Genomic DNA, 9,319 nt, shown 5'->3' with positions numbered 1-9,319 from the left:
TATTCTACAATAGATTCGTGCACTTGCGAGTTCAATAAAATTTGCACAACAAGTTTTTGGCGCCGTTGCCGGGGAGGTAAGTTATTTTAATTCGTAGAATTAAGTTTTATGAATAATTTCTTTTATTTCTTTTCTTGTATTTTTTATTAAAAAAAAGAAAAAAAATGAATATGCATTTAGAGGTAATAATTTCTTTTCTTTTTTTCTTCTTTAAAGTTTTGTAATTTAATTTTCAAGTTTTTTTTTGTAATTTTTGTTTATCTTATTAATTTATTTTTAGTTAATTTATTTCACGTATTTGTTTTAGTGTTTTTATAGAAATGTTTTAACAGCGTGATAAAGTTAGTACCGTAATTTCTCCTTCTTCTTTATTTTTATTTGTTTTGTTCCCATTTATTTATGTTCTTTGCATGCATGGTCGAATGTCATTATTACCTAACCTTGAGTCTATAAACCTTGAATTAGAAAAAACATTGCGCACACACAAATAAGTTACAAATAAAATGGATTTACAACAATAAGCACCACCACATGAGAGGCCATTTAAGGACTACTTTAGTTCCTTAGCTAATTTGAGCACATCATGCATAAGATACCCAAATGTAGTTGCTAGGAGTTTTGAACTAAAACCTAGTGTCCTAAATTGTCTCCCAATATTTTATGACCTAGAAAATGAGGACCCATATAATCATTTGAATGATTTTCATGCTGTTTGTCAAACATTTAAATATGATAATTTTTCAGATGATGATGTTAAACTTAGACTATTCCCATTTTCTTTAAAGGATAGAGCTCGTTCATGGCTCAATACATTGCCTGTTAATAGCATTGCATCATGGGAACAAATGGTAACAAAATTTTTGAATAAATATTTCCCAGTGCATAAAACCAATGCTATTCGCAGGGAAATTTCAGAGTTTACCCAAAGAGAAGACGAGCAGTTTTTTGAAACATGAGAGCGATTCAATGGGCTACTCTTGAAGTGTCCACATCATGGGTACACAAAATGACACCAATGCCAATACTTTTTGGAGGGATTATTGCCGAATGTGCAAGAATGACTAATGACAACAAGTAGAGGAGAGCTAATGTCAAAAAATGCATTAGAGATTTGGAAATTCTTCCAGCGGCAAGTGGATAATTTCCAACAACGGAGTCGGTCATTCAGGAATGCTAAAAGAATTAAAGGAGTGAATGAGGTTCACATTGGTGAGTCAACTTCGGGAATCAAAAAAGTTAAGGAGATGATTGAAGGTCTCTCAAGAACAAATAGCATCGTTAACGACTGCTAAATCAACAGAACCACATGACCATGACTCATACTCAGATCAAGCCAATGCCATAGGTGTAATGAGAAAACCATCAAATTACAACCCATACTCCAACACATATAACCCTGGATGGAGAGACCACTCCAATTTTTCATGGTCTCAAGGATTCCAACAGAATGGACCAGCAGCTCCAGCTCCACCAATGCAACCAATTCTTCAAATTCCTCAAGCCTCTCAGCCACCATTTAGACCATACAATCAGAACCAGAACTACTCTTAACCCAGACCATGGGAGGATGTATTCCAGAATTTCAAAAATGTTACTCACTCTACGATTGAGCAACAAAACCGCACCATTGATGGACTACGAAATGAGATGAGAGCAGGCTTCAACTCACAAGCCCAATCAGTTTCAAGCCTCGAGAAGATGGTGGGATAGCTTACTTCTTCAGTTCAGACCTTGGCAATGACTGTTGAGAAAGACAAGTTTCCAAGTCAACCAGTGCATAATCCTAAAGGAGTGCATAAAGTAAGTATCAGTTTACCACAGCAGCATGGAGAGGTCAAAGCAGTCATGACATTGCAAAAAAGCAAAGAAGTAGACAAGAAAGTGGAGATGCCAGTGACAAAAGAAAATCAAATTGTACCTGTGAATGTTGAGGGCTCACCATCGGAAGAGAAAGAAGAAACCAACCCACGAGAATATGTTCCCAAAGCTCTATTTCTTCAGAGGTTAGCTAAAGGAAAGAAGGGAAAATCCACATGTGAGATTCTTGAAATCTTCAAACATGTAAGTGTTAACACCCCTTTGCTTGGTGCTATAAAATAAATTCCATCTTATGCCAAGTTTCTTAAAGACCTTTGTACTAAAAAGAGAAATATTCATGTTCAAAAGAATACATTTTTAACAGAAAACGTTAGCTCTATACTTCAACACAAAATTCCTCTAAAATGCAAAGACCCAGGCTCCCTCACTATCTCATGTAGTATAGGGAACCATACAATTGAGAATACTTTATTGGATTTAAGAGCTAGTGTAAATCTGTTACCATACTCAATATTTGTGAAACTTAAACTGAGAGAATTACACCCAACTCCAGTGGTGTTACAGCTCGCAGATCGGTCCACGAAAATACCTTGTGGTATTGTAAATGACGTGCTTATCCAGGTATACAAGTTTTATTTTCCTGTTGATTTCATTGTAATTAACACTCAACCAATACATGATTCAAGAAAGCACATCCCCATTATCCTAGGCCAACTTTTCTTGGCAATTGCTGATACTCACATTCAATGCAGGATCGAAAATATGCAGTTGTCCTTTGGCAACATGATTATGGAGCTAAATATCTTCAACATTGCCAAACAACCACACAATGCAGATGATGGAATTGTTGATGTTGATTTAATAGAAGCATTAGTTGATAATACTTTTCTTTCAAACCTCAGTGATGATCATTTACAAACATGCTTAACTCACTTTTGTTTGGATTTTGATATTGACAGATCGGTCGATGAGGTCAATGCTCTACTTGACTCAGCACCATCCATGGACACTAATAAATGGAAGTCAAGAGTTGAACAACTAACACCATCAGAGAAGAAACTCATCCCATCATCAGAATCACCACCGAAACTCGAGCTCAAATCATTACCCAACACATTAGAATATGCATTTTTGGGAGAAAAAGTACTATGCCGGTAATCATCTCATCATCCCTCAATGAAGAACAAAAATGTAAGTTATTGGATGTTTTAAAAGAGCACAAAGGAGCATTAGGATGAACCATAGCAGACATAAAAGGTATAAACCCAGTAGACTACATGCATTACATTCACCTTGATGAAAATGCTAAACCTACTAGGGAAATGCAACGTCGGTTAAATCCTAATATGAAAGAAGTTATTAGAACTAAAGTCCTTAAGCTATTAGATGCATGTATCATTTACCCCATTTTTAATAGTTTATGGGTTAGTCCTGTGCAAGTTGTCCCCAAAAAGTCAGGAGTCACAGTAGTTACCAATGCTGATAATGAATTAATACTAACTAGAGTAACTACAAGATGGCGTGTATGCATTGATTATAGAAAGTTGAATTCTGTCACACGTAAAGACCATTTTCCTTTACCATTTATCGATCAAATGCTTGATAGATTAGCATGACATGGATTTTATTGCTTTCTAGATGGCTACTCAGGATACAATCAGATCCTCATAGCACCAAAAGATGAGGAGAAAATTACTTTCACTTGCCTTTTTGGCACATTTGCATATAGGAGGATGTAATTTGGATTATGTAATGCACCTGCCACATTTCAACGATGGATGTTAAGCATTTTTTCTGATATGGTTGAACGATTCCTTGAAGTCTTTATAGATGACTTTTCTATTTTTGGTGACTCATTTGATCCATGTTTACATCATCTAACACTAGTTCTGCAGAGATGTATCGAGAAAAACTTAGTCTTAAATTGAGAGAAGTGTCATTTTATGGTAAAACAAGTTATTGTTCTCGGTCACATCATTTCAAGCAAATGTATTGAGGTTGACAAAGCCAAGGTGGATCTCATTTCTAATCTTCCTCCACCTAAAATAATCAGAGAAGTAAGATCTTTCTTTGGGCATGCTGGTTTTTATAGACGTTTCATTAAATATTTTAGCAAAGTTTCTAGACCCTTATGCAATTTACTTGTTAAGGATGTACCTTTTATCTTTGATGATTCATGTCTTGTGGCATTTGAAAAACTAAAGCAATTGTTGACATCATCACCTATCATTCAGCCCTCAAATTGGAGCTTACCATTCGAGCTCATGTGTGATGCATCTGATTATGCAGTAAGAGCAGTTTTAGGACAAAGAGTTGATTGAATTCCCCATGTTATTTACTATGCTAGTATGACATTGAATGATGCACAGTTGAACTATTCAACTACTGAAAAAGAAATGTTAACAGTAGTGTTTGCATTGAAAAAATTTCGATCTTATCTCATTGGTTGTAAAATAATTGTGTTCACCGATCATACTGCTCTTAAATATCTTCTCACAAAGAAAAATGCAAAAGCTAGACTAATTCGTTGGGTGTTACTTTTGTAGGAATTTGACTTGGAATTCAAAGATAAGAAAGGCACAAAAAATGTTGTGGAAAACCATCTCTCTCGTCTCCATTTTGACATAATTACATAGCCATTAACATTGAATGAGTCATTTCCAGATGAACAATTAATGAGTGTGGAAATATTACCTTGGTATGCTGATATAGTTAATTATCTTGTTACAGGTCAACTTCCAGAGCATTGAACCAAGCAAGACAATGCCAATTTTTTTTGTGGAAATAAAGAATTTCTTTTGGGATGACCCCTATTTGTTCAAGTATTGTGTAGATCAAATTGTTAGATGATGTGTCCCAGAAAGAGAAATTCAGAATATTCTTTCATTCTGCCATGAACAAGCTTGTGGAGGCCATTTTAGTGCTAAGAAAACAGCAATTAAAGTTTTACAATGTGGTTTCTATTGGCCAACTATATTTCGAGACGCTTACACCTTCTGTTCTTCATGTGATAGGTGTCAACGAATGGGGAGCATTACACGAAGGAATATGATGCCACTAAATCCAATTTTAGTGGTTGAGATTTTTTATGTATGGGGTATCGACTTCATGAGACCCTTTCCCCCTTCTTTTGGCCATCAATACATATTAGTTGCTGTTGACTACGTATCGAAATGGGTAGAAGCAATTCCATGTAGAACCAATGATTATAAGGTGGTGATAGGATTTTTTAAAAGTAACATTGTTTCACGCTTTGGATTTCCTCAAGCGATAATCAGTGATGGTGGTGCCCACTTTTGTAACAAAACATTCAAACTCTGTTGACAAAGTATTCAATCACTCACAAAGTGGCGACCCCATATCATCTGCAAACCAGTGGCCAAGTTTAGATTTCTAATCGAGAAATAAAGCACATATTAGAAAAGACGGTGAGGCCAGACAAAAAAGATTGGTCATTAAGACTTGATGATGCATTATGGGCATATAGAACGGCTTTCAAGACCTCGATTGGGATGTCACCCTACAGGCTAGTATATGGAAAAGCTTGCCACCTACTTGTGGAACTTGAGCATCGTGCATATTAGGCCATTAAGAAATTCAACTTTGACATGCAAAAAGCTAGCTCAGAAAGAAGATTACAACTGGCAGAACTTGAAGAAATTCGCAATGATGCGTACGAAAATGCCAAAATTTACAAGCAGCGAATGAAATTCTTCCATGAGAAGCAAATTATGAGAAAATCTTTTACTCCAGGTCAGAAAGTGCTTTTATTCAATTCTCGCTTACACCTATTCCCAGGTAAATTACGCTCTCGTTGGTCTGGCCCATTTATTGTTCATACTATTTTTCCACATGAGGCAATTGAAATCAAGGACCCAAAGAACGGTGTCACGTTTAAAGTTAATGGTCAAAGATTGAAGCCATATCTAGAGTACCAACCACATAGAGAGGACACCGAAATAAATTTGAGTGACCCACCAGATTTGAATTAAGTTTTTTTTTCTTTTCGGTGATTTTTTTTTCTTTCTTTTTATTATTCTTTTGCTAATTGAAATTATTTTTGCATAAGTATGTTTGTTTAACCATTAAGTTTTCTCTTATCATTATTAATCATGAGTGTCATAGCTAAACAGTTCCTCCTGGACATTCTTAAACCATTTCAATGTGTAAAATCTCATCTCAAAAGGCAGATTCGATTTTGTAAAACACATCGTATTTGGGCTTTGTAACCAGCAGAGTTATTATCCTTTATTGAGGATTTAGAAAGCCAACTCAGAGACATTGAGAGAAGTGTCTACAACATCCAATTGGAGCTTGAGGTAAATTCAATAAGAGGACGACTGTAATTTTCTTTATGTGTTTTAATTTTTTTTTGTGTGCTTTAGTTTGTTACCTCGGTGAAGTGGCGAATAACGGTACTCTGTGACAATCAAGTCGATTACTTCAGTTTTCCATAATAACTGATATTCTGAGGGGAATGTATGGACAAAAATGAGATTCTAGCGAAGCTTCACAATTGATTCCCTCTACTTCTTCAGAATGCCCTCCTTGCAATCTATAAAGCTCGGTCCGAACGCATGCGATTGCTCATGAGGAATAACATACCTGCTGACATCTGTTGGTTAATCGAGGCTAAAGTACGATTGGCAGGTGAGTTACCTCCAAAATTTATTGCATACATGCATGGTTGTGGTAAAAGAAATTATGCAAGAAAACAAAGAGCTTGAAGGATTTCTGTTGCTTGTCATAAGTGTGCCAGAATGAGTTGCGATAAAAAATCATGTTCTTTAGGAATGGTGTCTGAAACAAAGTAGATAAGATTCAATTCATTAGGGATAGCTTGAATAAGGAGTCATTGGATGATATCATTTTATCTCTTAAAATGCATCCCAATGGATATGTGCAAGTAGCGATTCTCCAGTTATGGAGATTATTCCAGAAAGAGCATGCACGATATAGTCTCGAGAATCTGACTATAAACGGCCTTGTTTGCCAATTTATAAGAAAACTGGATATGAAGCCTATCATTGACCCATAGAGGGCGTTCAAGCCGTTTCTGGACGTAAAACCAGAGGAAGATGTGAGCCACAGTCGCAACTACCTGTAAATATCCTTTTACTTCACTGTTATTTTATTTCACTGTTGTTTTACCATTTGCATTATTGTCTTTAATAATTTTATTTTATCATTGTTTTTTTTTCTTTTTACTGTTTCTTTTTTAACTCGCGAGCCATGTGCTTTACGCCTTATTTGACACTGACATATTACCTCATACACAGCCGTGACCCACTGTCACCAAGATTCTTAAATATGATTTTTTATTAAGCACTCACAAATTATATTTGAGAAGTATCACAATGGCAGCTACTCCCAATAGACAATTCAAGAACATTTGTGTACTTTCTAGATTTAATTATAGTAAACATAAAGAGTTCGTTGAGGCAGCCATAGATCTTGGTCAAAGCATAAAAGAGAGAAAATTACACTTGGTGTATGGAGGAGGTAACCGAGGATTATCAAAATTGGTCTTAGAAGCTGCTTTTGTCAGAGGAAGACAAGTGTTAGGCATCATCCCAAGAGTCCTAAAACCTTTGGATAGTTTGTCTGACTCACCGACTGGAGAAGAGTTAGTCGTCTCAGGTATGCAAGAAAGAATAGCTGAAATGCTTAATCATGCTTATGCTTTTATTTTCCTTCCAGGAGATCTTGCAACACTAGAGGCACTTATCACACTAGCATCTTGGGCTCATCTGCACATTCACCAGAAACCCATCGATTTGTTAAATGTCAATAACTTTTATGATGGCTTCATCGCATTTCTTAACCATGCAATAAAAAACTATTTCATTCATTCCACAGCAAAAAAGCTTTTTATTTGTGCTCACACTGCTAATGAGCTACTTGATGTATTACAAGCTTATAAACCAGAGCCAGACTCAAGGACCCTTGTGTTGGAGTCTCTAAATAATGATGGTAACAGTAGCCGCAGTAAGAAGTACAAATTAGATTTAACTCTCCACTTGTAAATATTTTCTTTTATGTTGCACCACCCAGGTGATGTCTTCTAAACTCTACTTCTTTCCTTTAAAACATTGAGTACAATGTATCGTTCTCGTTGGGGGGAGGGAATAGTTGACAATTGTGGAATGCTTCAATCTTGGTTAAGTTTTTACTAATTTTTTGTTGTAGAAACTAACTGTTGCTAACTTTTTGTGTTAAAGATGGCTGAATATGAAGTGTAGTTACTCTAGAAACGCGTCTTCTTCGTTTAAAAAAAAAAAATTCCAGACATTTTCTTTTTCTTTATTAAGCTTTGATATTCATTTTTTTTTACTTCTTCTTTTTAATTTCTCCTTTATAAATATACATTTTCAAAATTTTGAGTCGAAGATGGCTGAATATGAAATGTAGTGCCTAGAAACGCATCTTCTTAGTTAAAAAAAAAATATTTTCTTTTTGTATCATTTTAAGTGTAACTTTTCTAATTAGTTTTTCTAGATCATTTTCACATTTTTGCATGCATATTTTCCTTTCATGTTTAGAATAGGTTGGGGGGTAGAATGTTGTTTGAAAAAAAATTGTGTGATTTATTTTAACATTGGATGACATGATGAATTTTAAATTTTAGTATTTGTATTATCTTTGGTCTTAAGTGATGTTACGCCATGTTTGCTACTCTACATGTTGATGTCGGAGACAAATATGAGTTGCTTGAAGGAATGAACATGTCATAATAAGTACCAAGTGAGTTTTTAAGCATGTCGTTTTTCTTGGAGAGTAACTATTTTGCCCATTCTTCATATAACTTAGCAGTTTATTATTTTATACACGATTTCTAGATTTCTTTTGAGTTAACCCTTAAAATAAAATTGTTAAATTAAAAAAAAAGAGAAAAAAATGTGTGTTGCTACATCTGGAGGCCCATCAACTAGTAGATATGGAAGATTATTTAGAGCCCTAAAAGACGATGGAAATGCCATATTTGATCCGTTTGACCCTTTCTAGCCATCCCTTTTGTGAAATATTCACAGTTAACCCTTTTGAGCCTTTAAAAAAAAAAAATTTCTTTGTCAAACTTATCATCTTGACCTACTCTGATTTGGAGTATTACCCGATATCTTATAAGTTCCATCACCTATTTATGTTTGAGAAAAATGTAAATAATTATTTTGTTCAGTGAAGTTGTGCCAAACAAAAGCCAAAAAAAAAAACAAAAAATAAATTGTTGTTAAAAAAAATAATAATATGTGAAATCCACCTTGCAACTTCCAAAAAAAAAATATCTGCATTTTTCTCAAACATACACTTTGTTTTCTTTATTTTCCCTCCTTTGTTAGCCATGTCCTTAGTATACGTTACGTCCTAATAAAAGTCCTTCTTGATTTTAAGGAACTATAGTCTGGAGTATAAGCTAGTTATATGGGCTAAAAAGATGTAGTGGTGCATAATAAAAAATAAATAAATAAATTGGGTTGACTAGTATTTTTGTTTGACTTGAGAT

General features: G+C 34.8%; 1 non-coding gene across 1 annotated transcript; it reads right to left on the bottom strand.

Annotated features, from left to right (window-relative positions):
- Window positions 1–896: 896 nt before the first annotated feature.
- On the bottom strand, window positions 897–1,000 carry LOC112496397 (small nucleolar RNA R71). Its single transcript, XR_003062946.1, has one exon. It is a non-coding gene; the product is annotated as a small nucleolar RNA R71 (small nucleolar RNA).
- Window positions 1,001–9,319: the final 8,319 nt, after the last annotated feature.

Source organism: Citrus sinensis, chromosome 1, assembly GCF_022201045.2.
Source record: "Citrus sinensis cultivar Valencia sweet orange chromosome 1, DVS_A1.0, whole genome shotgun sequence".
In the NCBI taxonomy this organism is placed as follows: Eukaryota; Viridiplantae; Streptophyta; class Magnoliopsida; order Sapindales; family Rutaceae; genus Citrus; species Citrus sinensis.
Note: the sequence above shows the minus strand (reverse complement) of the source record. Positions and strands in the feature narration are given on the sequence as shown.